Source organism: Lathamus discolor, chromosome 8 (genome assembly GCF_037157495.1).
Source record: "Lathamus discolor isolate bLatDis1 chromosome 8, bLatDis1.hap1, whole genome shotgun sequence".
Lineage (NCBI taxonomy): Eukaryota > Metazoa > Chordata > Aves > Psittaciformes > Psittacidae > Lathamus > Lathamus discolor.
The window spans coordinates 17514700-17542689 of record NC_088891.1 but is presented as its reverse complement, the minus strand read 5'-3'; the positions used below and the strand labels follow the sequence as shown (position 1 = coordinate 17542689).

General features: G+C 41.9%; 1 protein-coding gene and 1 long non-coding RNA gene across 4 annotated transcripts in view; one reads left to right on the top strand and one right to left on the bottom strand.

The window, feature by feature from the left end:
- The window catches only part of RORA (RAR related orphan receptor A), a 400239-nt gene that overhangs the window by 300583 nt on the left and 71666 nt on the right, over nt 1-27990 (top strand). The gene's annotated exons all lie outside the window — the stretch shown is intronic.
- LOC136018955 (uncharacterized) lies at nt 10-27715 on the bottom strand. Its single transcript, XR_010614677.1, has 5 exons — nt 27447-27715; nt 23049-23183; nt 21949-22178; nt 13402-13526; nt 10-1442 (listed from the first exon to the last, which is right to left on the bottom strand). It is a non-coding gene; the product is annotated as an uncharacterized LOC136018955 (long non-coding RNA).

The window sequence follows — 27990 nt, the reverse complement described above, 5'->3', positions numbered from 1 at the left end:
TGCATTCATTAAAACATCCCTTTTCTTCAAAGGCTTCACTTTCTATATGAAGTCTTCACTACTTTAATTGTTGCACTCTTGATTTCCCTCATGAGACTTTTCCCATCAGAGAAAAGAGATGATCAAAGCCAGGTGCAGTGACATGAAGAAAAGAGGGAAGTTGTCTATCTTCTGGAATCAGTAGAAAAACTGCCCTTGGTTTTAGAGCCAGAAAATCCTGTTTATTGCAAAGAAGTACAGCTTCTTCTTTGTGCCCACAGCAGTACAGCATACTGTATTTAGTTAAGTTTCACTCTATTATTCAGGTGTTAACTTCAGAAAGAAAAGAAACCGGAATCTTCTCAGTCCATTTGCCACAGGTTGATACGGTTCTCCAAAACCACCCCATCCATGTGTTAGCTCTCTCTACTTTGCATTATGAAATGCAGCACATGTGTCCTTTAGTGCTTTTAAATTTCCAAAACCATCTTTATTCCAAATTTTAAGAGGTAAAAATAATTCTACTAACTGATACTTTTAACCCTTCATTGGTTATTTAATGTAAATGTGAATCCTAAATGTCTTGATTTTAGTTTGCTTTGCAACTGATTCTTGTGTCTGTGTTTAATGTTGAGGAAAGTATTTCCATTTCATTTCTAACCATGTGTTTTCATGGAAACAAACCATCTATAACACATTTTATTTCTATGAAAACACAAGCTTATTAAATGTCAAACAGTTTATGTTTTCATGGGAGTTGTCTTGAAATTGGCACATTCGCTGTGTCAGTGGTTTGTGACGCAAGTTCAAAACTGTCAGGTTGTCAGTGCTCAGGCATGAAAAGGTCTGAAGTCTCACACATGGAGGAGGAGAAATTAGGCTCTTCTCAATTAGCAGGTGGTGGTAATTCAGGCATGTTTGGGGATTGTATCAAGATAATAGAAAGTCCTTAGTCTGAGTATCCTCAAATATTTAAGCAGCTGAAGAGGTGGATCAGTGTTGAAGTCAGTGTCATTTGTGCTTATTAAGGGCTGACTATAAATATCAGGGTTGCTGGTGGAGCTTAAAGTGTCTTTGCGCATGCAGCTTTATCATTCAGCTTGTGCATTGCAGGGAAGATGGGAGAAATGGCTCCACACGGCTGTTATATACCCAATGCTCCTGGAGCTGGTGGATCTTAAGGACTATAGCAAGGGCTTTGGCTTTGCCAAACTATCTGGAACTGTAGCTGCAGGTTCACAAGTCACATTGCAACAGGCTGAAAAATGGCTTTCAAAGCAGACTGGCCCCTGGAAGAGGGAGCAGAGCCTGCAGGGTAAGCTAATAGTAAAACAGTCCTGTGTCAGTTAGGCAGGGCATGGAGAATGAGCTGTAGTTTATCAGGAAGTGGTCCTTGTTATATGGAAACTGCATTCACATCCACATCTGTCATTGGTCTTCTGACAGGTGTGGTGGGCATCAGGCTGTAAAAGAGATTAAGTATGTGATCCATATGGAACAAAGACAATACAGATGTCATAGTGAAGAGAATTTTATCTTTACTGACTAACATGGGAAGTACTTGTACAAGAAGAGCTCTTTTAGCCCTCTTGACTCCATTGTTGTTACACTAAACAAAGCACAACACTGTTGGCCTACAGATCTTGACATTTCCCCTATACATGGGTTAAAAGGCAGTAAAATCTACTTTGCTCCTATCATGCTATGCTATATTTTAGAGTATAAAGCAATGTTGATCGTGTGGTTTAATTGACTATGACTGCTTAGAAATGGTTCACTCCTCACCTGCAAAAACTTTAAGGAGTAATTTGCAGGTGTGAATGCAGTTGCATCTATTACCCTATCCATTATGCATGTAATTAGGAAAAAAGTAGTTACTTAGTTTATTTATTATCCCTATAGGGAAAATGTACACATATCTTATGTGCACATTTCAACTATATTTCCTCTTTTTGTGACTGGAGAAAAGCCTTTAATACATTTATCTGCAATAAATTTTAGGTTTCATAATGGGGTTAACTAAATGGTTTGGTTTGATTTGAAGCCTAATGGATGGGATTTAAATCAAGTCTTCACATCACACCAGAAATATCCTTCAGTATCTTTTTGACTCTACTCTGTGGTTGTCTCCTCTGTGCAGCAAAACTAAAGACAATTTTTCACTGCTGGAAAAAGTTGTAGCCCTTGGCTCAAAGTAGCACAGCTGCTCTAAGTCCTTAGACAGAGTTTGCCTGGCCCCTGCTCATCTTTCAAACTCTAAGTGTTATTTGTCCACACTTTTGCCCATGCGGAGTCTCATGGGGAGCTGTGAGTAAACCCAATATCCTAGTCAACCCTTTGTGGCTGCTGAGATAGCTGCCTGAAACCATGGTTTCTTCCCTTCACGGATCAAATAGCATAACTCCTTCTATCATGAGCGCCACTTTCACATAACTTTCTCGGTTCTGTCCTTATCCTTATCTCCTAGCAGCTGAGCTACAGCTAATGACAGACATCCACCTGGTGACAAGTGTAGTGATTTGTGTAATCCAGGCCCTTGGGGCACATGCGGGTTAGTTATTGTTACACGCAAACACAAAGCAGAGAGTAAATTTATCACTTCTGGATGTAGGTGGCTGAAATGGGTGTTTGGTTATCTGAAAAAGACAGTGAATGTTTATAAACATGTGTGTAACAGTCATTTTTCATTTCACCTTTTCACTAGACCAAGTGGGTATGTGAGACGGACCATAATTCTGCTGCAATTGCTAGTACTGAGTGTTGACCTATGTGTGTGACTGTCTCAGGTGTTTTACCACATGCCAGCGTGCAGGTCTGTTGGTACGAAGCTGTCCTTTAATTTTAAAGTAAGTATGAAACTATATAAGTGGTCCATGATGTCATGAACTTTGTACCATTCATACTCACTATTTGTATTGTGGGGTTTTGCCGCGTAGTAGTGGAATGGTTTTCTGATTTTTCCCCAGAAGAGGTTTTCTCTCTGCGTTACCTCTTACATCAACAGTGCGACAGAAGGGAATTAGAAATTCTTAGCCTTGCCCACAAGCCAGAGGGAGGTCTATTGGAGATGTATCAATATCTGTTTGTATTAACACTGATACATGCTTCCCAGTACATAGAATGTTTATGATTCATTCATAGCTGAACTTGGGACAAACTGAGTGTATCCAGCCTGGAACACTAAAAGCATGTCTGCTTTACCAGGTCATGCAGAAAAGGAGCAGATGTATGCAGCAGGGCACTTGATTCAGAGGATCCACACTATACCCATTTCTGGGTTGGTCTGTTTGTTGACTTTAGACCTCGTCTCATGAAGCCTATTGCAGCTGGAGTGGCTTACGTGTTGCCTGGGAATGCATCTTCCCATTTAAGTTTCATCAGAAAGGAATCCTGTCCATGCACTCTGAGGCAAACAAAAACGCAGTGAGGTGATCGGGAGATGCTTCAAAAGCACACACTCCTCATGAACTGAAAGGCTGTTGGGGATGCACACTAAGAAGCTGCAAGTGCGGTTTCTGAATGCACTAGACTGAATGTTAACTTTCTGAATGCACAGGGACTAGAAATGTCTTAGCAAAGTAGTCTTTGCAGTACCAACTCTGCTAACCTGCCTGCAGCAAGTCTGTTTGCTTTCCTTTAGCCTTTACGTTCCCTCTGAAGAGGTTCCCATGACTGCTGTCCATGTCAGATACATCATGGGCACAGCTGGCTCCTCTGCTTCTCCAGAAGCCACTCGTGTGCACAGATGCGTTGTAACGGGGAAAAGCTTGTGAAAGGACTTAGTTTTCCATGAGTATGAAGTGTTCCCTCATTACACTGTATGATAACTGCTGAAGGTTAATTGTGTGAATTCTTTAGTGTTACCCCTGTTCAGAATGAACTGATGGTTGGAGTTTTTTCTTTATATTGTTGTTCAGTCTGTAAAAGAAAGATCAATCATCTGGTTGTTTCTTTCTGTTTCTATCATGTAGCATAGCTTCCGATTTAGGGGGTTGGGGGCAGTTAATGTACTGCAGTAAAGCTTCCACTTTCCTTCACTTACTCACTTGAAATTAGCCCTAGTCAATACTAACTTGATGTGATTTGTTACAGTGCTGACAATGTGTCGCTTGGCTGAGTAACTTGTAATGAGACAGTGATAATTACCTCCTACAAGATAATATTTTCTTTCGTATTTGAATACAGGGACTGTCATTGGCTGCCAGGTTCTGCATAAGTGCATCAGTAGTTCCTTGCAGTTCTCTCTGGTTCTTTGAGCAGTTCAGCAATCTCTAGTGCCTTTATCCATTTGCATGCTCATGGTGAGGTAGAAGCAGCATGTTCCTATTTGTCTGGTTTTTACATAGACATGAGGCACCTGAATCTCCTCAGGTTCCAGGAGGACATGTTTTCCTCTGAGTCACTGTTTCTGTTCCGCATCAGTGCTAGCTCGTTCTCCACAGTCAGCCAACTTTGTTTCTTCACCCCAAAAGTATCTAATAGTATTTAGGCATTGGTTATTTATGTTTAGGTCATGGTGACTTTGGTGTTTCTTTTGAAGGTTTAATCTAAACATTGCTGTCCTTTTCTGTCATTACTTTAATAGTTATAATTGTTGGCACTGGTGTTTCCTTTTCCTGCAAGTCTTCATTCCCAATGGAAAAGGGAAGCCCAAGCAGACAACGCATTGGTCTTTTTTTCAATATATTTTATCCAGCTTTCATCTTGTTTTTCCATGCTCTTTTGCAGACATGTTGTTATTAAAGTGAATGAGAGGGAGTCATGGACAATGACCTTGTGGTGGCTCATGTGTAAATGTGTTAGTCTGTGGTTCTGTTTCTCTACATTTGCATTTTTTAAGTTATGGTTCTTTTTGTTTGTTTGAAAATATGGTTTAAGTGATTTAAAAATTCAAACCCCTCACACTGGGAATCTGATGAATTGCTGGGAAGGCACTCACAGGGTGGCTGGTGCAACCAAGAATTTTGGTTTTCAGCCCTTCACTTACACAAGTCGGTACCAACAGAGCTTCAGTTTACGTTGCTGGCATGGAGATACAGCCGTAAGAACTGCCCTGTAATATGTTTTTAAGCAGTGTTTCTAATGCACCCATAATCAAAGGTGTCTGTTTTATATTGTTGCCCATTCATCATTCCTTGTACACCTGCTGCCTCAGTCAGTTACCTCTTAAATCTGAGTTAACCTTCTAATGTGATTCTGTTCTCTTCCTTGCTCAAACCTATTATTCCATAAAGCAAGTTGTCAACAGGAGTTCATCACCTGTAAGCACACTGGTGTAGGATTTAAACATCGATCGCTATTGTTTGCTGTTCCTTGCAGCAGTGGACTTTATGAACAAGAGTGAAGTGCCCAACTAACCTGAGCTATTCATTGTATGCTCATGGGTTTGCTTTATGTTTTCCCTCCCTGGCTTAGGACGGCACATTGTTCTCTGATTCATTCTGCAGACAAGAATGGAACAATTAGCCACAAACTCTCAAGCTCTGGCAGAAGATTAATCAAAAAAAATATTAACTTTGGCTGATAATGCTACTCAGTGAATTATGAGCTGGCTGCGAGCCAGGGAATACTCCTATTGTCCCCTGTACAGACAGCCCAACCTTCCCTAGCTCAAGTGCGCCAGAAAGAGTAAGATTTTTTCATCTAATAGAGTTTTAACCATTATGTTATTAAGGTTTTTAAGTCCTTAGTGCCGTGCTTCTGAATCTCTTTTGGCCAGCGCCTGTGTAATCCTCTGGAAAAGAAACCCCAGAATTCCTTTGAATTTGGCAGTTGAAGGGGGAGCCAGTAAATACAGTTTAAAGCATTTAGGTAAACAGCTGAATTGCAAAATCTAATTGTTATAATTACAAAGATTTTAATTAAAAATGCTGGCTACACGAAATTCCTTTGTAGGCCACTGCCAGTGGCCACTGCACATCAGTTGCCAACTGTACTTTGCTACTAACACACACCCAAGTTTCTGTGAAAGGTGTATTTATGTTACTTTTACTATTAGTACTCTTTTTTGCAATGTTTTCGTAGGTCGTTGTCCTATCCCTTAGTATGGTCCCTAGCCAGCAGGCTCAGTAACACTTGTATGATTTTGGGTTGTCTGTAGCACTTGGGAATTTTTTTGTTGTAGAATATTGGTAATTCCAAGAGAATTTGAATGACATCAGCGGTTACCTGCTGGAAATGTATTTATTTCTGGGAGAAAGAATCCTGGCTTTGCTTACTCAAGACAGTCTGGTTTGCTTACTAATAAGTGTTATAAACCACTACCATGAGCTTGGATCTGTCAGCTCAGATCTCTAAAAGTCTTCCTGAATGGCAATGCAGATCCATAGTTCTGCTGGCTGGAAACAAGTGTGATTTCCAGGATATGCCTATACAGAAGTATTATTTTTCCCCTGAAAAAACACTAATGAAATCCATGCTGCGTAAAGGCTGGTTTCATTCTGAGGAGGAGCATTACTATGCCTGCTTCTAATCATTACTTAGCTGTACTGGCACATGTATGCAATTGTTTTCATCTATGAGCAAAAGGATTGCTAGAAAAGTGCTGTACCCCCAGTGCAGGGGTGAAAAGTAGAGGCACTGCACAGGGGCACAAGCTCAGGTTTGACGAGTGCTTTTCAGCTCTTTACTGGATGATTCTGGATTCCCAGATTATCAATTTCCAATTAAGTAATTTAAAAATTGTCATTTATAGGCAAATGGAAGAACAGTTAAGACGTGCAGCAAACCTCTGGGGCACTAATGGTTAAAGTTGTTGCCTAAACTTTTCAGTGTCCTGAAATCTTCATTAACATGGTGTTCAGCCCATTTCAGCACTGATGTGGTGGGCTTCCAATAGAGGAGCCATAGCTTAGATGAGTACTCATTATGAGGAGGTTCATGTAGGTCCTGCTAGTATCTGAATTGACTTTTCAACTCATCCTTCACATTAACAACTGAAAAGATTAATTTAAAGGGTTCAATACTGACTACTGGGGGGGGGGGGCAGTAGTCAAAATTAAGTAGAAATGAACAGATATTTTGTACTCACTTGATCAATCTTTGTGTCATCATAGCTGTTGTTTTCTATAGCTAAGATAGTCAAACAGGTAGTCTAACAGGCCATGAGGTTTTCCAAGCAGGACCTTTCATGCACTTTTCTCCGCACACAGAAACAAATCCTGACAGAAATAAACCCACCTAGTCTGTAAACCACAGTGTCTCAAGGGGATATACCTGCCCATAAGGGTTAGCCTGTCTTTTGGGAGCATTTTGGTTTCACAAGTTCACCTGAAAAATGAGAGATTCAGAATTGGGAGAAGCATGTGTACATCTGTGTAATCGTATCTAAGGTTGCCCTCATTACCAAACCTCATGGTTTTAAATAGTTCTGAATGTGAACAAGGCAGAGAAGCACTCTCATCTGTAGAAGGTGAACCAAGACAGACCGAAACTTAAGTGATACAAAGCCTTTTCCAGCTCCCAGCTGTGATATTGTGTGAATGTGCCCTAGCCCCCTTCTGGCAGAATCAGCCCAATTAGCCCTGGTCAGCAGTTCTGACTGCTTCATCTTTTTTCCTCTGTAGATTAGGGAGTGGTTACTGACACTGCCTCAGAAGCTGCCCTACAAATGGGAATTGAGAGTTGCACTCCTGCTGTGTGCAGCTGATCCGAGGGTAAACATCACTCCATGGCCTCTGAGCAAATCTGCCCCCACTGCTCCAGCACTTGCTGGCCCACAGGCTGGGTGGTGTGTGAGCTTTTCCTCCTACACAGGGAAGCTGACAAGGCCAAGCAAACTCTGTTGCCTGCTGTTGGAAGCAGTTGTGCTCTTTCTTGAAACTACTGATCTAGTGCTGTTCAGTGCTTCAGCCAATCCTCCAGTTCAGCCAGCACTGAGCGCTCAGAGCAGAACTTCCCCCATCTCCTGGTTATGTGATAGCCTCTGTGCTGTGTATCCCTCCTCCCAGAGATGACTTTCCAGTTGTTACATACACCAACTGGGTGCTACTTGTTTCCTGAGTATGCTATTCGGTCTTCATCTTTGCTGCTGGCAACATCTGTAAACAGGGACACGTTTGGCACTGTCTGCTAGTTGAAACTGCTGTGAGGTGAAGTAGCCCCTGCTGACACTTCAGTATAACTGCTTTGCTTTCTGTTGGCAAGTTTTGGTTATGTACATACCCAGGCTCTAACAAATGTACTGCTTTTAGGCAGAGCTTTAATTCAGACTGCTTTAAAGTGTGAAGGAGTAATGCTGATTGATGCTGCTGCTGACCGTTTTTTGACGTTGGTTTGGGGGGTTTTGTGTGTTGTTACTGCTAATAATTTCCATTCCAGAAATGTTTTTCTGCTGCATTGCTTACACTTAGGAAGTTCATTTCACTCTCTCGCCATAGAATTTAATCAGATACTTACTAAATGTGATCCCGTGCCCTTTGTCTGTCTTCCTCTCATGAAATACAGGCTTGTCCTTAGTAATAGCTGCTTCTTGAGACATAAAAATTAGTTTGGAAAGCCTCTCTTCCCTTTCTTCCTCATTTGAAAGCCTTTTACATTATTCTTTATGTAGAAGAACATTGGTATTTATAATTATTATTATTAAGAAAAATATTTTCCATACCGAAGGCCAGGCCCTGCCAATGCCAAAAGAATCACTGTCTGGTATTTAGGAAAGAGTCTTGGGGGAAGGTAAGACTATGCTTTGTAACAAAGGAAAAAATCACATATCTGAAACATTTGATGCTGCAAAGAAGACCTTTGCCAAGTCATTGAAGACTTTCTGAGTTGGGATTGCTTATCCCCCCTGAGAAAGTTGCCCCACAGCATACAGTAGTGATATGTGTCTTTTTCTTAGACTGCTCCGACTTTACTTACCCTGGTCCCACCACTGTCCTTAGCAGCAGGCTATGGTGGGCCATTCGATTTACCCCTGCCGCCAGTGCCATTCTGTAGTTATTAATGAGGGTACTAACATAAAGTGTAACAATTGCAGTATTCCTAGCCAAGATAGGATCATGGGCTTAGACAGTTTGTATTATAATAAAACCCAATTAGCACAGGTAACAAAACCAGCAACCTCATAGCAACACAAGCTTAGCATCTTCCAGTAACCAGATTAATAACCATCCAGTGGCCTTACCTCTGCAGCCTGATCACTGGTAAATACTGTGCTGCTGTATCTTTTCTGCTCTTTAAATCATGTTCCTGGATGTGTGGCAACATGTGCTGAAGTTTTAGTGTAACAGGTCTGAAGACAGAGGTTTACTGCTGATAACTGCAGAAACCTGAACAGAGAACACGCACACTGGCCATACTGCATCTATCCAGCCAGAAGGGAGCCTCTGAGATCTGCACCTATCTCACCAAAATCTGCTTGGGCAATGCAGAATTTTGGGAGTACAAATAAAGTATCTCTCTGTCTTTAAATCTGGCCTTTCTTTATGCAGCACCAAGTGGCAGAATAGGCCTGGTTGGTTATTTCATTTCTAGTTGTTTTACACCTTTAGCAGTCACCTTTAAGAATGTGACCCTTATTCTTTTTGCTAGGGAGATAATTACTCACTCTCAATTGCTATCCCTAGAACCAGTTAATGAAAGCTGCATAATAAACAGAAGTAGGGCAGCTGGATGAGAACAATGCAGAGGTGGGTAAGAAGACTTCATTTGGTGAGGAGATAATGAGTATGAGAACTTCTGGTTTGTCCAAATACGACCCGTGCCTCCTCTTCAGATAGCTCCTGCATTGTCACTGTTCTTCCTCAGTCAGTTTTTCTACTTAAGTGGCAGGAGGAAGATAGTTACAGAGGAAAGAGAGGTTTCCTCAGTGGAAATTGATTCAAGCAGAAGACAATCATCCCTCTCGCCCACACCCATCCAAAACATATTTATTTTCCTATGTGCTGTTGCGCACCTTCCCAGGGGAGGCTGATTCTGCAGGCAGAATAATCACTGCCTTTCTGTGCCCAGTTTGATTGTCTCTCTGCAAGACTTACCCTTCCTTAACAAAACTGTCCCAAATCTAACTTTGGAGGTGAAGACAGGATTGACTCTTGATACATCAGTTTATGTGATGTTAGCACTGAGATAGAAAGCAACCGTCCTAGCCCTATCACTGGTGATTTTGCTCTCTGTATTAGGCAGCTGCATTTTCTAGCCAAGTGTTACTGTGTACCTCAGTAATACAATGGAGTTTAATGGCTAGTGCCCACACAAGAAAGGTAACACTGCTATCTGACTAAAGAATATCAATGGATAATACAATTTCCTTTGCCTGACAGCCTCTCTACAACTGCAGTTTCAGAAGCATGGTGCCTCTGTATTTTTTAAGCTAGTGCTAGGTCATTATGAGATTGGTGGTGTGTAAAGTCATAGCAGTACAGGCAAAGGATTCAGTGACAGTAACTATTGAAGATGAACAGAGAGCCAGGCAATGCGTTCTATTCTGTACTTTGTTAACCTGGCTGACACACAGAAAGGAAATGGGGTCTGAAGGTTTCTGGCTTGTTAACCAAGTATTAATCACTTGAAAATGGCAAAATTTAAGTTAGTAATGTGGTTGCTGATATTCTGAACATGACTTTTTATAACTGGAACCAAGATTAATTAAGGCAGAACTTCAGAAGTTAAACTCCACTGGCTTCCATTATGATCTGAATGCCTGTCTTCCTTAGACTCAAAAATTTCCACTTTAATCTTTCAAAGGCATGTTTAATACTCAAAATGGCAGAAGCCATAGCCAAAACAGCTTCCAGCTAGAGATGTGGTAGGAACATTATGCACACCATTTGCTAATACAGGCACGTACAGGCCAGCAATAGTTCCAGTATCTCTGCCAAAAAGCTAATGAGAACATATTTGGCCATAAACTTTCCTCTGACTTGGGGAAGGGCATATCTAAATTCCAGTTGTCTCATGTCCACTAGCTGCAAAACGGAGGTATCCAAGTGATTTCCTAAGGATTTGCAGTGAGAGACAGACATGAAAACTGCAGAAGACTGCCCTGGGCTGTATTTGCATAGGTGGGTGTACCTCTGTTTTGAGTAAATGGGCTGATTGCATGTGCCAAGAGCTCACCACATGTGTGATAGGTCAATAGGGAAACACAGCTCTGTATTTTCAATTAGAGTATGTTTGGAGGGACAGAACTCAACACAAAGTGCTATCTTTTCTATGGTAGCCCAGGGAAACATGGAGAAATGCTGTCACACCCAAACCCTCCAAACACAGTAAACCTGTCAGAGGGTGCACCTCCGCCTTTTTCATCCCAAATTAGAAGCCTTTTTTCTTGCATAGCATCCTTCTGCCTTATGCAAGGGATGGAATTAAAAAGGGCATTTGTTTTATCTCGCTGAGTAACCTGAAAAAGCATGTGTCTTTCCTGATGCTCTCCTCTCTTGTGATCTCTCAGACCTTGACCCATGTTGATGGGGAGCCGAAATGAGAGATGGTGTTCAAGAACTCCCTGAATGGGGAAAGCTTGCACTCCTGGTTTTGAGCTCTAACCCGGTTCCTCCCCAGGCCCTCTGCCGATGTATTCTAAGATGACCTTTAGAGCCTGTTTCAGCTCTGGCAGATCTCCACCAGGAGTCAGCGTTGCCAGATTCAATATTGCAGGACATGTAACTACTCTGTAAAAATCAACATGCAATATGCAATGATGCATACGAGCTGTTAAAGGCTTCCTTACAGTATGCTTGGTCTCCTGTCTCCCAGTCTCCCAGTCAGCTGAAAATACTCAGTAGGTTTCAGTTATCTGTTTTTTGAATTAAAACTACAGGTGTATCTAAATGGCACCATTCAGTGCTGGGTAAAAACCAGATGTATGGTTAGTTCTGGGTAGCAGATCGAGTATAATTGCATTCAGATTTAATGAGTCAAAGGGTTTGGAAAGTTCTTATTTTCACTTACCATTTGCTGATCCTTAGCTGGACATGGTTACTGGTGTGCAAGAGCCCCTGGATGGACCTGACCTGTTTTGTCTGTCATTGAAATGGACAAGTCATGTTCCTAGCATGGCAGTCATTGGTTTCTCACACACTCGGCGTGTCCCAGCATCTTTGACTGTTTGCTTAGTGTCCCAACTGAAACCTTGCTAATAAGCGGGCTAGAAATGATATTTGTGTTGTATGTATAAGCATGTTTAGAGCTTCCCAGAATATTCACACATGATACTGGCTTTTGAGATCTGTATGGACTTAATTAGTTGGAGGTAGGAGAACTATAAACCTTGGATTTATAGGAATTGTCATTATGTTCTTCCCCTCCATTGGTGTTTGATTTATATCCACAAGAGTCATTCCCAGTAAGAATTCAACCAGATGTCTCTCCCAGATTTTTAATTTAATGGATGATTGTTTACATGAGTGTCCTTGCCAAAGTGAGGTGCTTTGGCAGTCTTCTGGAATGTAAAGGTTAAGTACATTGATTTAATCTGTTCCCAAAGGAGCTGTTCTTTCTGTGGCAAAGCATTAGCATTTTTGTTCTTGTGTCTGCAACTTTGTTTGCTTGGGTTTAGTTGAATTTTGCCTATACTGTACTGTGAGTGGGAGATGGCAGTTTCATACAGTACTTCCTTCCTGGAGTGAGGGATTTTTGGACTCGCAATTTGTTAATGAATCCTGAACCTCCCTGAGCAGTGATTCTTCAGAGCTTTCAGTGTGGTAAGTACGGAGAATGGGGAAAAATCTGTCCTGCCATTGTGTGCACAGTTAATAGGAGCTATTCTTAGTGATGGTGGGGTCTTATACCCTTGTCTTCGTGTGATTAGTACTATACTCAGCTTACAAATAAGCATATCTGAATTGTTAGCTTGCAATGTATATAAACCATATTTATTTTAACATAAGGTAGAAGTTCAAAACAGTCTCAGCTTTAAAATTGTACATTCCTGGAGCAACGTGAATATAAAACCAGAATAGGTAACTTTGCTTTTAGAAATCATATACGTAATTATTTTTTCTCACTTTATGCAATAAGTTTGTTGGGGTTTGGAGGTGTAATTTTTGAGTAAGCTGTTTGTTGCCATTTGGGAATTGAACAGTAATGGGAACACTGTGGCTGATGTGTTCCCTCATCTGTTTTAGCCTGGATGGGCCTTGGTCAGAACAGCGGGCCTGGGTGGATCCCTCAGCTGCTGCATAGCTTGCTGGGGATCTGAACTTGACAGCTCTGTCTGAACTGTATGCTGGCCCTGCCAATATGCCAAATACACCCCAGGGAGATGATTTTGTAATTGCAGATGAAACTGGTGATGTGAATCTATTCATTTATTTTTCTGGTCACCTGTTTTATTGGTTGTTGTTTCTTCGCTTCCTTTATATTCATCAATAGTTTTTCTCAGTGATCCTTTATGTGATCCAGATCTAGACAAAGTGATCCATGTTGCTGAGCAGAGGAATAACAGCTGTATTCTAGTTCTGTATAGTCATGTATTTCCCTTACCTTTGTTCTGCTGGTCTTAGTTGGAAAGATGATGATAACAAAGCAGGAGCCCATCCCTGGGCTTCTAATCAAACATCTGAAGAATTGGATTCCAATCTGATGGTTCAGAAGCCAAGTAACTCCCACTGTAAAGTGCAATTATAATGGAGATAAATCAGGAATGAATGTGATCCTCATAAGCTTAAATTAAAAATACCTTCTGCTATTTCTTCTCCTAGCAAAATGCTTCTTCCTGGTATACCTACCTGGCACATGGACTCAGTGTTAGCAAATGAGGCTTCTTTATTGATATTTCTCATTCCATCTTACCATGTCAAAGTTAGCAATGGATCTGTTATTTTGTTTTACTTTTCCCTTGTTCCTACAGGACTCAATCTTCAGTCGGGGATTTCTTTTGATCCATATAGGCCTTTAGGAAATGAATTTTAAATATTTGATATTCCAGATATTTTGTGACTCCTAAGAGTATATTGTTGGACTTAGTGTGATAGTTAAGAAAGCCAAGACTCAGCAGCCACAGGAATTTATGCCCGTTGTGGAAAGTCTAGCTTGATTTCTTTGGTATGGCAATACCAAAAAGTCTGCTGGCATACCCAACTAAAGTACTTATAACCATATAAAGGGAATGCCTTTTAGGAATTGGATTAAAACATAGACATAATATTTTCCATCAATTAGACATTGAGAAATCCCAGACATACAGTGCTGCAAGTGAAATTAGATACCTTGGGAAGCGTATTCCAAATGGAAATCTAATATGTGGGATCCTGACTCAGTCACCACTCCCTCAGTTTTTTACCCTCCCGAAAATATATTTGGATACACTAGTGATATAAATATAGTAACATTATACCCAGTAAATATGCACAGATTGGATCATGCCAGCTGCACTAAATGTAGCCATAGACAAACTACAAACTTGCCTATAGGTATTTTACAAACCTGCCAATAATGCAGATTTGCCTATTTTCCTATGTTGCTGCAGATGTGCAGAACAACTATTTGTGGAATCGTTTCAGCAAACTATGTATTATTTATAAATGGAAAATTACAGAGTTTATAGTGAGCCTTCTGTCACAGTTGTTTGGCATATGGGAATTATAAATAGGACTGGGTGACCATTGATGTGCTATGCTTTTGGCACTGTGTGTATTTCTGACCCAAAGAGAAGCCACAAGAGATAAATCTATAAAGGTCCCTACTGGGTTTTTTTGCATGATGAAATACTATGTGTTTGGGTTCATTCCCTGCTCAAGCTGCCAGGTAAACAGAGTATCTTTAAGAACCCTTTACATGCTCCCACAGCATGGCTCTTGTCAAAACAGTTTGCCCCTAAGTGTTTTAGGCAGTTCTTCATTAGGGTGGTAAATCCTAGCACATAATTATCAGTACTGCTTGCCAAAAGCATTTCAGAGCCTTCCTCTAGAATATGCAGGTGAGGAACTGAACACCTGAAATTTTAGGCCTGTGGTGCAGCTTGCTTTAGATGTAATCTGAAGTAACTGCCTCTGTGCGCATGAAGTCTTCTGCCAATCCCATGAAAGAGGAAGGGGTTTCTGAATGACATGGACAGCTTGCAGGCTTGGTTTGCAGCAGTACCAGGTACAGAACAGCCATCCAGATGATGCCTTTTACTTTCTCCTGGCCTAGTGAAGGCGGGAAATAATCACGTTACTGACGCAGCCATTATTCTCTGACATCTCAGTGCAATACCTCTGTTTTCCTCATTTCCACATTTAATTGAATTTCAGAGTCATTCTCATTAATATTTTAACCTTTTAAACACGCTCTGTGAGCTACTTACATCCAGTTCTGCCTTTCCTTCGACTTTTGCTGTTTTCAGTGGTAACTGGTTTCTTCATTTGAATTTAGTTGGCAGCTTTATTGATTGATGCTCTTGGTAGAATAGAATCCAGCTGTCTTCACTTAACAGTATTATAATGCAGGACAAACACTTGAGTCTGTGTCATCCATGTAAACAGTCTGTGGGTCTAAAGCTGCACAAATTCATCAAGGAAATGCCAGTCCCTGCTGCTTTTTTGCTGTGCCTGTAATGTGGACAAAAGATGGCTCTGGGTTTTCTTCCCAAAATCATTGCAATAAGCTAGTAGGCTGATACGCCAGTTAATGCTTTAATGAAGTATACAGCAAGGTTGCCAAATAAACAGCTTTTGAGGCGTATGCATATCATTATTATGGGAAATGTTTCTACTGGTGTATTAGATAATAGGCACAATTTGAAGAAGGAACATGTAGTTCTGTTCATCTCCACTCCCTCTCCATCCTTTGGGTGTGGGCATGTAATATTGAAATGTGTAGCTCAGCATATTTTCCATTCACCTGGTTGACAAGAAGTTGCAAAGCAGCACAGGTTGTTCTTTGCTGTCCTCTAGTTCTGGTGAACAAACCCAATAGATTGCTTTTACTTAAGTGGCCTTTTTTTTTTTACTCCCACTTTTTCCTAATAGGGTGATTGTAATGCTCTACTTATGGGTGATTCCCCTTTGTAACCTTCTAACTCTTGAACCTTTTGCATGAAGCTGTTTTTCAAATACAGAGAGTAAAGGAAATTAGCACCTTCCAGGTGTGTGCATGGGAACACATTTCAGATATCTGAAGAGTTTTGTTAGCCCAGGAGTGGACTGCTTAGTGCGAGTCTGTGTATCCGTGTTCTGATGCACCGGGATTTGAAAGATTCCATGGGAGTTGAATCGGTAAGTTTTGGGTTCTCAGAGGTGAAAGGCTTCTTGCTTTGTGATCACTTCCTGAGCTTGCACCCTGTCTGCACCACTTCACAGCGGAGTTTCTGCTTTCAGTGTCCAGTCTCTGATCCAGACATTCCTAGGTGCCCCTGAGGTTTTTTTCCCCATAATGTTGTTTAAGCACTGCTCTACAGGGACATCAGCAAGACAAATGATTGGTAGAGCTTGCAATTGCTTAAAATGAGTGAAAACTCACTCTAAATGGTTAAGTCTTTTTAAACATCCACTTTAATGAACTATGTTCAAGCCAGGAAAATGCATGTAGAGGAGGAGTGTAACAGCTTGCTCTTTATCACTAAAACCTGCACTCTTCAAGATAGGATACCAGACATTGCCTTTGTCAAACAGGGATTTTTATCTTCCTATCCAATCACCCCCTACCTCCAGGCTTTAAAATCCTTGTTTCCCTGGTCAGAAAGCTGGCTCAGATGCCATACCTGTGGTTTCCCTTGTATTCCGGATCTTTTCACAGAACTTGGTTTCCATAGTAAATGCTTTTCAAAAAAGCTATGGTTTGATAAAAAGTGCTCTGTAGTCCGTGATTTTCTAAAGGAGTGCTCTCATTAACTCACTGTTGAATAACTCTTACAACCTTGGGTCTATGTTCCGTTACAGACCATCTGACACCTCATGAAACACATTGTAAGCTCCATCGCTGAGTTTCTGATCTCAAGTCTTAGTCCGCAAACTATTTTATCATACTTCCATTTGAACAAAATATGCTAACCGAGACAGCAGATGAGGGTCTGTATTTAGCCACACAGTTCAGAAACCAGGAGAAAGGAAGTACTTGCTGTTCAAAAATAGTGTTTTCCAAACTTTCTGGAATAATATGAATATGATATGAAGCTTTTGTTTTCTCTTCATTGCTCTTGTCCAAAGCCCTTCTCCAGGTTATTTCTTGTCCCCTTTTAGGCACTGGAGCTGCTCTAAGGTCTCCCTGGAGCCTTCTCCAGGCTGAACCAGCCCAGCTCTCTCAGCCTGGCTCCGGAGCTGCTCCTGCCCTCAGAGCATCTCTGTGGCCTATCTCTAGTGAGATTTTTCACCTTTCTTAGCAGACTGAGAAGCATACAGATATTTATCTGTTCATGCTACCAGTATCTTTTCAGTTTGGTTTTATGTCTTTGCTGGATTCTGGATCCCATCAGTAATCTGCCACATCAGCAGAAGCAAGCACATGAAATGTGGCAAAACCTCATCTCACAGTTTTGGAGGACATGTACTCAGTGTCCTAGTACATGTAATAATTACAAACTGAAACATTACTGTGATATTGGTAGAACCAGCTAATGCCAAGCTGGTGCTTCCTTAGGTTGCCCATGTGTTTTCATGAGAAAAGGAAAGGGGAAAGGAGCTAGATGGCTGGATGTGAAATAACTTGAATCAGCACTGCAAGTAGTGAAAACAAGTTATTTGCACCTTTAAAGGAGAAATATCTGTAACAAACTGCCTGAACCTTTTCACCTCAGACCTCTACAAACAGTGATTTTTTGCCCTTGCTCTATGGACATCGATGCAAAAGGATTTGTCATACATGTCTGTGAAGTTATGTCAGGCCTGAGGAATTGGTACAGCAGTATGAAACATAGCCCAATTTTCTCCTGACAAAGACAGCATCTTTATCATTTGGGAAAATGACAGACCTGCCTATTGTTCCCATGGAATCCCAGTGGGAACCCCAGGTGCTGCCTCTTTCATACAGGTAGACTGCTGATCCTGCATAGATTTTGGGGACGGATCTGAGATTTAGTTCTTGTGTCAGGGAATCTATGTCTTTTTTATAGGCATTATGAGTTTTTTCCTGTCAGTTTCATCAACAAAGTCAGTGTATTTCATCCTCCTTAATACTGTTAAATGTTTTGCAGGCTTAATTTAAACAAAATGATTGCTTGAAAGCATTCGTTTTCTTATTTGGTTGACAAAACCAGTGAAGCATTTATATTGCAGTGTCTTGGCATGTTTTCAGTTTTGGGATCACTAGACAACTCAAGAGGAAGAGCTAGATTTCGTGAAGGCAAAAATAACGCACTCATTTCCCCTTATGAAACTGTGCATATTGTTCCTTGCAGAGTACCAGCCTAAAATGGAAAAGAAGTCTAACATAGAATAAATGCTTTAGTGTAGCTTTGAGTGCTGGATGGTAAGGCTAACACCTATATAGATGAAACAAAAGAGAAAGCAAGATTAGAAAGAAAGAAGTAAAATGTCCAGGGCTTTGGAATGGTGAAACTTTCCTGTAACGGGTCAGTGCACGCCTGAAAACTTGCTGAGGGTTGGGAGTGTCCATGGGGCTCCCCTCAGAGGCTGTTTGAAGGAGATGATGCTTTCTGACCAGAGTGGCTTGGAGCCCTGAGGAACACAGGGCTCTCAATCCCCTGGAACAGTTACCACTCTCTTCATGTAACCCTTCCCCTCAGACATCTTTAGGAGTTTCTAGAGGCTGGTTCAGGCATTTAATGTCTCTCGTTTTCCCAGAGGACTTCAAGACTCAATTGTGTAAGCATGCAGAGATACTGAGGACCCAGAATTACCCCAGGTTTTCCCTCCAATATTTTTTCAAAGAAAGAGTTGCTAGTGGTTTATATTGTTCAGAAACACGCCACAGGAAAATGCTATCTAAGTAATTGCTTTGAGCAGAATAGCCTTTGATTTTTATCATACTTCTCTTCTGTGTGATTTTTCAAAATCATTAAGCAGAAGGTTGTGAAGAAGAAATGATTATGATTTTCTGGGTGAAAATAGCATGAGTCCTCTCTGATTTTCTCATTGAGGTAGGTTGCCCTACCTTAGCAATTTCACGTTGGTAGCTCTCTTCCTATTTGATATCAATTTCTGTTCCTTTTGTATTGAATTAACTATCTTTAGCAGTGCTTAGAAGCTTTCTCTCAGCGTTTTGGTGCAGATCTCAATATCTCTGAACTTGAGTTCCTCACCTCCTTTTGAAGTATTCTTCAGTTCTTCTATTAGAAGTGATCCAGCTTCTGTTCATCTCAGATTTGTTAAAAAATGGTCATCTGTTCATTCACACTGCAGCCATTTAGTCATCAGCACAAGAGCTCGTTTCTATCCCTCATCTGGCCTTACCTCAGCAGTGGGCAGTCTGTCACTTTGATCAGTGAATTGCAGAGGTTCTTCTCGCTGCTGTAATTCTGGCGATGACACAGAAAAACTTAACATGCTTTGATCTTCTACCCTCCTGGGCAGCCTATTCCAGTGCTCTGCCACCTTAACATGAAGACCTTCTTCCTCACATTGAGGTGAAACATCTCGTGTTTTAGTTTATGGCCATTGCTCCTCATTCTGTCGCTGGGCACCACTGAAAAGAGTCTGGCACCATCCTCCTGGCATCCACCTTTGAGATACTGATCTGCATTAATGAGATCCCCTCTCAGTCTTCTCTTCTCTAGACTAAACAGGCTCAGCTCCTGCAATCTCTCCTCCAAATGTTCCAGACCCCAGCTCATCCTCATGGCGCTCCGCTGGACCTTGTCCAGTAGCTCCTTGTCTTGTGCTGAAGAGTCTAGAACTGGGCTCAGTGCTCCAGATGTGGCCTCACTGATGGTGTACTTTAACTGAAAATACAGATGAATTTCGGTTGCTCCTGCTAGAGAGCGGAGAAGCGACTCTCTCAAAATAGCAAAAATACTATTTTGGGGAAGCAGTTTCCAGTCAGTAAAAAAAAAATAAAAATGTTCTTTGTCCTTCAGCTAAAAATGAACAGAATGATTAAAAGCAGCAGATACCTTTTAAAATTATTGGATGCCTAAAAAAACCCCTCAACAACCTGCACTGAAATTCAAGTACCTCTGCTCATTGTAGCTTGTAAAACACATGCTTGCAATACAGTTGCTTTGGAGTCGAGAATTTTGTCTTCTAATAACTGGGGTGCGTGTTAGAACCTGACTACAGATGTGTGCTGAAGAAGAGCTGCTGTGTGCCAGAGGTAACCTCCCCAGCTCTAGCAGCCTTGCAGTAAAGATTAACAGTGTCTTAAATTAGCCTTGATTCTATTAGAAGTGTCCCTCATATTTCATGCTCTGGAAAGGGATATGGGGAAAGAATGTCATAATGTTTCCTTGTTCTTTGACAAGCCTTTCAGTAGCCCTGTCAAAGAGCCTTTAAAATTGAATTGAAATAATCAGAAATGATGTGCCTATGTGAAAAATGCTTGGCGGATTCTTTTCTGTGAGATGGGTGTATGCTAATGAGTTTTAAATGATGAGTTTAAAAATACTCTTATCAAGCAAGTGGTAGTAGCTCAGATTAAATTACCAAGATAGAAAATGAGAAGGTTTCTAACTCCTCTACCTGTTTTTCTTTCTAAATAGGGTGAAAAAAAAAAGCTGTCTTGAGCTAAATTAATACAAATGCAGGTAATAAACCCAGGTTTTATATGAAGCAATAGATCATTCCCTATAGGTGGTCTGTACCCTATATGAACTGCTTTGTAATCAGATTCATCAGCTGAGAATACTGCTCTCTCCTCTGTTAAAGTAAAAGATAGTACTGTGCAGGTGTTCTCCTCTGCACTTGGAGATTATTAGTAAAACATTGCTCACAAATAATTCCCTTCCTTTGTGAGTGAATCATCTTATTATTTTGCTTCTACTAAAATCTAATATTCTTCAACAGTGTCACTTTATCATGTCTAATAATCAGAATTATGCAAAGGAATTATCTGTGTGGATTTCATGCCCAGGATCTGTTACCATCATGTCTTCATCACTCTAAGTAGGTACACAGGGGTTTGTTTGTTGGGAGTACAATAGTTGAGGCTGTACTGACTTTAGAAAATAGATCATGAAAGTTTGTTGTCCTTAAAGGTGAAGCCTTAGAAGCCATAATCAGGTGCCATTTATTTTTCAGTAACAGTAACAAAAGTAATGAATTTTCTCTGATAATTTTAAGGATGTAATGATGCCATGGGGGAGGGCATGTGGAGTGAAGGCTGCTGTAGTGGCTCTTAAGTTTCATTAGAACAATAGCAGTTGATCTGTGAAAAACAGTTTGCCAGCTACTGTCAGCATGCCAAGAAGCAAGGAATAGGAGAGATGGGAGTGTTCTGCTAGTCTGTGATGAGAGGGCGTGTCAGACTTGCCAGTATTTCTGTTCTGGAGCTCAGTATTCATCTGAGGAAGAACTGGAGAAAATGCGTTGTGCACAGTGTTCCACACCTGTCTGTGAAGTACTGTTCTGGAAAACAGAGAGGCAGGCAAGCCTAGAAGCCCATGTAAGCTGTGGCTTGAAGACCAAGTCTGGAGAGGGGCCTAAACAGGACTTGAATTGTCTTAGAAAGCATGTATGGTTCTGAGCTTATATTTTGCATAGAAAATGTGCCAGATCTTAATCTTTTTCATAATAGCACAAATACTGTCCAGTGCAAAGCTGCATAAATAATGTGTATGTTCACAGGAGCAGGAAATATGCTGCCGATCAGACAATGTCAATTTAGATGAATCCTGTCCCGAAAGCTGTACTTTAAATGTGAGCAGTAAAACCACTATTGACGTGTGGCACTACTGACTGAAATGTCAATAGTTATAAAAAGAGTATTTCATAATGCAGAATCATTGCTTGGTTTGCTTGACTGGACAGATGCTTCTGTTTTCCATGAAAGAAGAATAATTTCCATATTAGTTCTCTGAATGCCCAGAAATGCTTATTTGTCCCACTAAATCTCACATTCTTGAACACAGGGAAAATGTCCTTGCTGGTCTTGTGTAGCATAAAAGGGACTTTTGACAGTAGGCATGACACGAAACAGTTTAAATGTTGTCATACTTACGGCTTCTTCTCAGGTTAATTTTGCTCAGTGCGGAAGGCGGTACAGGGCAAATTCAATGCATGAAGCATCCCAATCCTTAGCCCTTAGCTCCATGCGTGCGACTGCTTCAGTTGTTCTTTGGCAACTGTGACTCAGACATAGTTTCCAGAGTTACAGGCAGCAGGGACAGTTGTGTTTGGCTGGTTGTAGACTGCAGACTATTGCATTTCTTCTGGGTATTCTTAAGCATTCTGTTTGTCAACAGATAGAGCATGTGCCATAAGCAGAGATGAAATAAAAGAGGGTAAAGTGTAATTAATGCCTAGGGCATATGGAGTGGCAGAGGATACGCTGGGATAGCGATATGCCTGTGTCATCTTGACTGTTGAGCCAGAAAACCACTGGGTTCCTTCCTTTTGCTGCATCTGGCCAGACACAATAGTGAGGAAGATGCTGAGAAAGAAATCTGCCTGGCTTCATCTCACGCACTGCTTGCTACCACCTTGTTTCTGCCTTGGCCATCCCTAATGATTCGAGAGAGGGCAGAAAGAGAAACCCAAGGATTAAAGAAACAGGACACTGCCATTTGATCAGTGTGCCTCAGGGAAAAACCATTTCTTATCCCTGGTATGTAACTGGCTAAAGACGTGAAACAGTGGTCAGGTCAGTCCTCAGTTTGCTGGGGAAGCAAGCAGGCTGAGAGCATCCCTATTAGCTCACATTTTCCATTCAGTGGGAATACCTGAAAACAGGGCATCCCTGTGAGCATTGCAATTCTTCTGCAAATGACCAATACCAGTAACTTTGTAACCCCCTTTTAGGTGTAGAGAAAAGGGAGATGTTACTAAGTCCAGTTTGATCTATTTCTTGATAACCTTGTAATCTTTTCAAGGACCCACTTGCAGTTGGTGGCAGATGATTAATTGGCCATAATATCATCTTTCTAATCACTTTAATTCCAAAAGTGCTCTGCTGTTGCCTTACATTTTGAAAAGCAGCAAACATCCTTTCAAGCGATTTCAAGGTGAGAGGAAACCGGGTGACAATCCACTTGACTGGGTCTTTAAAATCTTTTACTGCCAACAGCATGCCTAGCTGACGGTAATGACTTTGGAACTTACCTTTCATCCAGACGAACCTCAGAACGTTTTTGTCAACTCATACTTAATTTCACTGGGTGCAGAACTGTAGCAGCTGTTTGGCAAAGCACAGCAACCATTTCAATCGTTGTGGATAGCAATGCACTTAATTGGAATCTGTGGGGTAGAGTATAAAATGGCTTGATTAAGACGTATAGCTGCAGGCCCACGCTGCACGAAAGCAGACCTCCTCAGCAAGAATTTAGGAAGGCATTTTGTCTGGAGCAAAATGGAATGATTGCAGGGTCAGCATAGTAGCAGTTTTAAATAGATGAAAAAGAGGCAATTTAATGAGGACAACCTCAGTTAGATTCATCTTCGACTGTGTGCTACTTGGAGGGCTAGAAATAAATGAAGATTAAAATACCACTAAATCTAGAAGGGGAAATGAGCTAAGAAAGAGCCATTATCTTTCTGTGGGTGTTGTGTATACCAGTTAGAGAAACCTTAAAAAGTGATTGTCAGTAGGGTGGACAGGACTGTGATTTGTATTTTAGATATTACTTAGAGCTGCAGTTTCCTACTCTTTGTTTTGGCTGTTATTTGGTAAACAAGGCTGTTGGGAATGACTGCGTGGTTTTGTGTGTGATCATTGTTGTGTAAGAAGCCAAAAAGGCAAAAACACAGCTTTCAGATGCTTGGAGCTTGTTGTGGGTTTTAAACTCTTGCTACACCTAGAGCTGCCTCCTTAATAGGAGCTGGGAGCTGAGCAGTTCACCTGATGTCAGGACATGTGATTGGGTTGCAATTGGAGAAGGGCCTCACTTCCACTATTGCCTGCTTTCCCCCTTTACCAGGTAGCTGCTGCCACCCTCTCTGGGCTACCTGTAACTCCAAGGAGGAGCTATTTAAATGTTGATAGGAAATGAATTTTCTATGCTGAAAAATGCTTGAACCTTTCTAAATGTTACTGCTATCTCCTTCGATCAATACAAGATTTCCTGACCATTTTGAAGAACTTGTTTCATAAAAAGCATATGAAAATTAAAAATAAAAACAATTAAAAATATGTATAATTATGTAAATTTATACTGGCAGTCTGAGCCCTCCCTCTTCTTTTTAAGCAAAAACATATGTGGAAAACTTAGCTCTAGGTCATTTTAACAAATTGAAGAAGCTGTCTGTGCTAAAACTGAAAACACGGAAGCTCTGGACGAGGCATTGGAATGTTTTGTATCATGTTTCTGTTCCAGTAAGCAGTTTTCCTCTCCATGGGAGCATGCAACATGCAGTCATGGCCCTGCAAGAGGATTTGCATGCAGCGTTGTGTATATGACAGTGGTAGAATGCTGGGTAAATGCTGTGCATCATAGTGGTTCCACAACTTCAGCTTCCTAACAACCCAATGTGGTTGTACCTCCTTCAGACAGGGGGTTATTACAGGACACATTTTCTTCTTTCATGAGCATTTTTTCCTCTATGCTATATAGGGAAGGAAGGTGGTGGATACATCCTATATTTATCATTCAAATCTTAAATTTTGATGATAAGGAGGCCTCAAAATTCTCCCTGAATTAAACCTAACAATGCAGCTTCGCTTAGGCAAGCATACAAAACAGAACCTAGCAGTCTGCAGTAATGCTCTCCACTCGTGTTCCAAGTTAGGACAGCATAAGCATCTTTAATTAGTTGCATTTAAACTACTGCTGGGGGAGGTGTCTGAGCAAGTAGCTAGGAGTTGGTTCATCTTGGAAGCTAAATTCAATCCTTTGCTCAGCAGGTTTAAAAGAGGCTGAGGTAGCTTCTGTCCTGTACGTAGGGTCCTCACTGGTACCCCGATTACTAGTGCTAACATAGGTGTGTTCCCTTTCTCTTGACACTTTTCTTCAGTTTGGTTTGGGGTTTTTTTTGCCTAGCAGACGTTGATGAGTTCCTAGAAACAGTTGATTCTCTCAATTGTAGTGGAGGCTTGTGGTTAGGGTCATGAGTTGAACATCTTTTACAAGGATAGAACATGGAGCGATACCTGATAAGGTTACGCACCATGTTAGCATCTTTGAACTAGCAATCTCATGTTTACCACTCCTGGATGTTTGAGTGTGGTTAGAATTTGAGTTCAGGCTGTACCAGTCGCTTGCTGCTTGTGGCTTTCCTCGGCTGCGGCAGGCCTCAGGCCTCAGTGCAGCTGCCTCAGTGGGTATTACCTGGTGTGAGAGAGCAGGAGCTCGTCCCGCATCCTTCAGCCCCAGCCAGAGCACTGGCTCTGTCAGGAAGCAGCACGCTGGGCAAAGGGAGCAATGCTGACTTGGATATGGAGTATCAGGCCTGGCCATCCCTGGGGACCAGCCACTGCCTTTTCTGAAGCAAAGGTGGCATGAAGGACAAACATGTGCTGTGGTCAGGGTCTAATTTCCAGGCAGCTAATTAGTCTGAACCATTAATACACAGATTTGACACCTTCAGGAGGTGTTTGGATGCAGAAATCTAAGAAAGAGCCACATGTAACTGAGGTGTAGTTTCTCACTCCTGTGAAGAATATACACAATCTTGCAGTATTTTGCAGGTATTTACCAATATGCTTCAGGAACAAAACCAACAGAGTACAAGCTTTGGCAATGGGAAGCTTTCATACAAGTCAAATGAAACCCTGTTGTACAAACCAGCAAGAGCAATTGCGTGTTGAGTGAACTGTAACACTGAGCTAAGCGTTCTTGGGATGGTACGTGATCTTTGTGTTGTCATTGAGATGGTGGTGTCTGAACTCAAGTGAGACTTTTGGTGTTGCAATAGTTTGGTAAATCAGGAGGAAATGGATTTTGAATTGAATTCTCATTATGAAGTCAAATGATGACAGAAAACTGAAGTGAGAATGGATGTGTTTATACATCCAAAAGTCAGTCAGCAGATGGCTTTAGATTGACACCAAATAATAGACTATTTTAAGTATGCTCTTCTCACTTAAAGTGTCTGATGACCAATCTATAATCTTATGAAGCAACTGTTGTAAGGCATTTGTTAGAATGCAAAATCTGTGCTGCCTGTTTATTATTGAAGCCTCTTAGCACATCAGATGTCATTCCAGATTACCAGTTGCATTTCACTTGGGCTGGAAATAAATACAGATCAGTAATAATGTAATGTTGTGTATCTTAAGGTTAAACGTCTGACAAGACAACTAGCACTAATGGACTGTGACAGTTTTCAAGCCATAGGTCTGACATTACTTGCTGTGTCAGAGTGAAATGTTTACAACTATCTAACTCCTCGTTACAGTATATTAAGACATCATTCTGTTGTGCGTGCTACAAGTTTTATGTCTATCTAAAGCCCGCAGCCGCAGAAGCAGCAGCCAGCCCATGTGTGTACAGCAGCATTTTGCAGGTTCTGAGAGCTCTGAACAGTGCTATCAGTGGGGGTTGATTCAGTCCAGAATGTCTTCTAATGTCTCTGTTCAGCGTGTTGCAACTTTACAACATGTGCTGTGGATGAGCCGCTGTGAACACAAACCCCTCTGAGACAAGAGCTGCCACTGTGAGCAGTACCTCACTCTACATACAGTGTTACTGGTAGGAATGCTTCATGTAGGTAAGGATGACAACCCCGGGTCAGAAGCTTCATGTCAAAGGTGTCATGCTAAATTTACACTAGTGCACCAGACTAGGGCTAGGAAATCTTTGAAATAAGTAAGATTTTAAACAATATTTTGCTTTAATGGGACTTAAATGACTGGATTGATAAATGGTCAGTACACCTGGATAGCTTTGAAGCGTGTGTGTTTAAATGTTATCCTCCTGTATTAAGAACTCATTAGCCATTAGGGGCCAATTTAATAACAGATTGTTTCAGTGTTCTCGTCTCATAAGGGCTTTTTCTGAATATAGGGCTTTGTTTCAAACGCTAAGATGCTTCCTCTGGCTTCTGTTTGTTTCTCTTATTTGCATTAAATGTTTCTATATCTAATCAAATTATGATGTTATATTCAGACCCCTATTAAACACCTTGGAAGGCACTGATGCTTCTCTGCAGCTTTCTGTTTTGTGACACTCTCTTCCAGTGGCTGAGGCAGCAACTGGAAAAATCTTGGGTTTGTTAATGCAACTTTCACCAGTGTCTGGTTTTTTTCCCATAGGTTGTTTTCCTGTGCTCAGTCTCGCGCTATTCCTTTGTAGAGTGGACGTGTCTCAGTGATGAAAAACTCCATCTTGCAAGCTGACAATATGGTCACAGCTGATGCTATACAGCACATGAAAATATCTCCAGCCGTGGTATAATGTTTCATGCGGTCCGAGTGAATCCTGAGAGAATATGAACCCAGCACCAGACACATGTAAAATGTAAACGCTGTTCTGCTCGCTCAGGTCCACGACTACCAAGTGTGTAGTCGTGTCATACCACGAGGTAGCTTCAGTACGGTTATCTTTTACTTAAAACAACACTTACAAATCCCTGGGGGAAAGGGGGCTGAACTTCATCAGGGGGGCCGGGACAACCGGGGACGGGCGCTGCTGGTGCTGCCGGCTGTTCCAGAAGCGATGCTCGGTCTCGCACGTGCCGTTACGGACCCGCCGCGCAGCCTTCCCGTTCCGTTCCTTCTCAGCTCCTTCGACCGAGCTCGGTGCCCCGGGCCGGGTGCAGGACCGGGTGTCCCCGCGCCGAGCCGGGCCGTAAGCGCCGGCGGAGCGCAGGGCCCCGCGCCTGGGGCAGGGGCGGTGCCGGTGCTGCCGCGCTGGGCCGGGCCGGACTCGCCCCGTGACCGCCCGCCCGCCCCCCGGCGCCGGTAGGGGCGGGAGCGGAGGGAGGGAGGGAGCGGGCGGTGTAAACAAGGCGGGGGGCCGGGGCCGCCTGATGTCAGCGGGTCACATGGAGCCTCATATGGGCCGGGGGATGGCGGCGCGGCGCGGCTCTGCGCTGGCGGCCGGCGGCGGCTGCTGCTGAGGCGGCGGCGGTGGTGCTGGTGCTTCACGCCGAGGGCCCGGCCCGCCTC